At 26.0% G+C, this 5,347-nt stretch overlaps 1 pseudogene; it reads left to right on the forward strand.

Moving 5' to 3' along the window:
• The first annotated feature begins 4,147 nt into the window (after window positions 1–4,147).
• The window catches only part of LOC129310837 (beta-glucosidase 40-like), a 6,245-nt pseudogene continuing 5,045 nt past the window's right edge, over window positions 4,148–5,347 (forward strand).

Consider the following 5,347-nt stretch of genomic DNA (forward strand, 5'->3'; position numbering starts at 1 on the left):
AATAAGTTCAATTCATATTATTACAAAATAATATTGAATAGGTAAAATGTGTGCTTTTAACAAGTTTCGTTATTGAGTTAGAAAGTAACATTACAAGTCAAATCACAAAAAAGATTAATTGGAGGGCATTTCAGTTATTTTTCTACAGAACATAATTTCAACTTAATCCTTTGGTCCAGTGGAATTTTAGAATTATTTGGGACTGAATGAAATAAAGATACATCTCTAGCTGCTAATGAAAGTCTCCCAATATTTTAAGGGGACACGTCATTATTAAATTGAAGTTTCCAAAGTGTGAGTTTTCCTTCATTTTTTTAATATTTAAAAAACAAGTCATGAGTAATTACTATCCACAACTCACCCCAATTTTACCATGGACCAATGTATTCTTAAGCGGCTCAAACCCTATGAAATTTAAATCCTTATATTCTTAAACACATAACCATCTTAAAAATGTCTTATATTTTTAAATAAAAATATTCAATTTTAAAATGAAAAAAAAATCTATCACTGATTAATTATGGTGGATTAATTTCTTTTAAATGTTGTTTAAAAAAGCAGCATAATATACTTAAACTGATATGAATAGTAGCGATTCTCATTCTTTAAACAAGTGCTGGTGAGCTTGAAAAAATTTAACATTCTGGTAATAAATAATTAGAAGAATATTAATAAAAGATCTCGAAAAATTTAATATCTGGCAATAATTTTTAACAAATAAACATTAATAAATTAATTAATAAATTTTTTTAACAAATATTCAGTTATATATTAAATTATTTTTTAGATGAACTTTATTAATATTTTTCTTAAATATTTTTTTACTTTAAAAATAAGTAAAAAAGAAAAGAAAAGAAAAGAAAGGAATAGCACAAGGCAGGGATCGCTTTCGACGGTTAATGTCTTTTTGACTGGAAAATGATTGAAAGGGCAAAGCCAATTTGAATGGTGATGAGAAGAGAATATCACGTGGATAACAGACGACGACGCGTTGAAATTCATGCCATCTTTCCTTAAAGCGTGTTTCGTTTTAAGGGAGGGAAAGGAAAAGTTTTAATGCATCTTTATTTAATTTTGTTAGAAAAGGTGGAAGGTAATAAATAATTTATTATCATATTTTAAATATTAATTTAAAAATTTTTAATTATTTTTTGTATAAAATAATTTTATATCTCAATTTAAATTGTATGATTTTTAAAAATTTACTTTCATTTTATGATATTGTCAATATATAAATAAAAAATTAAATCAATAATTATAATAATAATTTTTAAAATTAATAACTCTTTTAAATATATAATAAAATATAATGAATTGTAATTTTTTTAAAAAATTTAATGAGGCCAATCCAAGGTTTGGAAATAAAATACAATCTGATACGAAAGAGAGTTTTTTTAATTACAAATATATTTTAAATATTAAAAAATAAATAAAAATAAAATAGTCAAAAAAAAATTTTTTTCAAAAAACCCTAATTTAGAGGGGAGCAATATGAGAGGAGGGGATATTTTGGTTCCCCTCCCCTCCAAAATTTATTAACTAAATGAGTGGAGGGAAGTCCTCCCCTCCCCTTCAAAATCTCCCAATCAAACATACCCTTAATTTGCATCATTGTTTTCACTTTGCAACCACGATATATTTATAGAAAATCATAATTAAAATTGAGAGACATTTAGTTTGATTAGTTAAGAAAGTTGAATCAATTTATTTTATAATTTTAAGTTTGACTCTTAAATTATGCAATCACATTAAATAAATATGTTAAAAATATTCTCAAAATACCATGAACTTCTTGTTGATAATAATAATTTCACACAACAAGAGTTTGGATTAATTTGAGTGAGAGTGGCAATATCCCAAGTATTTTAGGATATTGAACGATGATGGAATAAAAAAAATCATAATGAAAGAACTTCAAAAATTAATAACACCATTTAAGACTATAAATGTTAAAATTAAATTTCAGTACAATGGTCCTTTTCGCAATTAAAAAATATTATTTTGGGTAAATCTAAAATGCACATTTAATCACTTATTTTTAGAGGCATTGTAGTTATAATAATAATAATAATTTGTAAACAGCATAAAAGAGATTATAATTTGTAAATCGCATTAAAAGTCCCTGGTACTTAAATTTAATTTTAAGACTTCATGATTCTCCATAGTTATTAGTTATCGCAGACTAATGCATGCCATTATTTGTGATTTTTCCTGTATTTATTATCATACAAGTTTTGTACTTTTAATACCTTAGCCTCTCTGGAAGAAGAATTTTACTTCCAATATATATATTTATATATATATATCAAACAGGCTGTAGTACAGCCTTATGCATTAGAATATCTCTCACAAAATACTGACTTACCACGTGAAAGCTGAAAACTAGGATGAACAAGCCAAGACAAATCATGCTATTACTACGTTCAACTTTTAAACAGCATTTAGTTTTAAATATTTTCTTCCATCATTGCAATGGAGCTGGATTTTATTTTATTTTTATTTTTTGACCACGAGAGCCGGATTTTCTACTTGCTTATCTGTCAAATACGCAGTTTCAATTTTTTAAAAAATAGAATTTTTTTTGCCATAAAAAAAAAATAGAATTTTTTTTTGCCATAAAAATCTTTGAAGAATTAAAAGGCATAAAATTTCTTTTGAAAAAAGCAACAACAACTACAACAACATCAAAGTGTGTTTAATTCAATATTAGACACGAACTTGATCGCAGCCATTGGATACTCATAATATGATTGAAGATGTATTGGCATCCTCAACGCGCCAATGATGCCTAAAACAATATATATTAGCTAAATAAGTTGTTTCAATTTTCCAATAATTGATACGAAATTTTGCGACTATTTTTTTATTTTAAATAAATAATTTGATATTGATACAAACTAAAATTGTAACCAATGTATTTTGACATAGAAGGCTTAATGACCCCATGTTTTTATAATTTACTATTTCCTATACAGCCTCTCCATTCCTTAATATATAACGGGCGAATAGAATAAATAACTTTTTTCAATTCTATCCCTCATGTATTTATTTATATTATATGACTTTCTAAAGAATAATTTATTTAGTTATTAATTATAAACAAAGATAAAATTGGTAAATTACATTTTTTTAAAAAATTTAAAGTTATAACTAACACTCTGTTAATAAGTGCAAAATTAGTTAACTTCATTTCAAAATTTTAAAAATTAAATCGGATAATGAACTAGAAGAGCTAGCGGGTCATGGTTTTCATTGTTGATCTAGTAACATAATAATTAAATAAAAATAATATTTATATGCATACTACATATTAATAAAACATTAAAAATAGTGATAATATCCAGAGTTTTGTTCAATCATAACATATTTAAATTCAATTTTCTAATTTTTCACATTTTTATCATTAAAGTAATAGTAACAATAAAAAAAGATTCAATCATTCCTAGTTTTGAGTTTTTACTTAGTTTTCAAATTCACTTAAATAAAAGCGGGCTAACTTAAACCAGCTTTTAGAACAAGTTAAAACTGTTTTCTTTCTTGGGTGGTGATCGGGACCATTCAAGTCTCAAAATATTGTTTTGTTTTAAATTATAAATTGAAGGAAGTACAGTAATAATTTATAATTTAGCTTCTTACATTTAACATGTCGGACATGAAGCGCGACTACTTCCGAAATCTCGCTCTTTCACTTGTTACCATATTTTTGAACCTTTCTTTCGTTGAGAGTTTTGGATCCGGAGTTTCCGATTATATAAGGCATTGATAGATGTGACTATGACCTTTCAAAAATCATCAATTATTGTCTTCAAATCACAAAATGTCACATCACAATGACTATTTATGATATTAATTTCCTCAGACACCCTACAATGTTAATTAAATAAAAGTTCCCTTATAGTTAATATCCCCTCAAATTATTAATCATAACTAAGTATCACTATATATGTGGGCTATTACAATATTGATGCAAACTAGGAAACATGTTAGTATTCAGTTTGGACCGTCACAAATGTTGGCTCGTGCTTTTAGGGAATATTAGGCAGGCCAACACGACCAATCAATTTGAAAATTTCTATAAATAGATAAAACAGGTTATGTAAATCATCACACACACACACCCACACACAGACTGAGAATGAGAATAAAAATGGTGTGGAGGGACTGTTTTGGTTTGATGATTTTAGAAGTGATAGTGTTTTTTGAGATTCAGATATGCATGTCATCACAGATTAGTAGAGCAAGCTTTCCAAGGGTTTTGTTTTTGGCACTGCCTCTTCAGCTTTTCAGGTCAGATCAACAAGTTTCATATCTCATCCTCCCCCCCCCCCCTCAAAAAAAAAAAGACAGAATTACAACAAAGTGATTGATTTGGTTGAGTGTACGTGGAAGGTATACTTGGGAGATTTATTCTCATTTTGATTCAATAATACTGACATAATTAATATTCATAAAAGGGAATAATATTTCATGTTCATTAGGATGATGACTATGGAGTGCCCATCATCAATATTTCTGATTTCGAAATATAGGTCAATGTTAACAAAAAAATTTCTAACTCTACCTTTGCAAGTGAGTTACACAACGGCTTTGTATAAGTCTATAAGATTTGTAAATTAATTAGAATTGACGTTGTATGTGTGGGTGACCAGAGGCAGTAATTTAATGCAAATTTTTATTTTGAATTTATAATTTAAAATATTTAATTTTGGGCAATTCAAGTTAAATTTGAATATATGGTTCAAATCATTTGACATCGATGAGCCTTATGAGCACGGTCCTAGAAGTAGAACAAACCAACTAAAGCAAGCCTAATGTAATAGAGGCTTTGCTACTCAAGTAAGCTTTAGGAATTCAAGTTTCATTGTATGCAACAATTTAGTTAAAAAAACTTAATCACTTCATTTTTATAGTTTTGATCGAGTTATAATTTAATTTTTAAATTTTAATTTATCATAATTTAATACTTATAATTTTAACTCAATTGTAATTTATCCCAAAACCTTCCTCTTACAACTCAATCCTTGTAATCTTAACCATTTAAATACTAGTTTTTAATTTTAAAAATAAAATTATAAAGATTAAAAATATTTTAAACTTTTAATATTTGCACTATATAAAGATTAAAAGGGTTTAGTAATTTAAATATTAGTAATAAATTTTAACATAATTTAATCTTCATAATTTTATTTTTTAAGATATGGGGGCCAATTTTTAATGATTAAAAATATAAGGATTGATTTGCAAGAGTCAAAGTTTAAAAATTGAGTTATAATTGAATCAAACTTTAGTAATTGAATTGCAATAAGTAAAAGTTTAAGGATTGAGTTACAATTAAATTAAAATTATA

This window comes from Prosopis cineraria, unplaced genomic scaffold, assembly GCF_029017545.1.
Source record: "Prosopis cineraria cultivar Desert tree isolate PC_DT_omini unplaced genomic scaffold, ASM2901754v1 PC5, whole genome shotgun sequence".
Lineage (NCBI taxonomy): Eukaryota > Viridiplantae > Streptophyta > Magnoliopsida > Fabales > Fabaceae > Prosopis > Prosopis cineraria.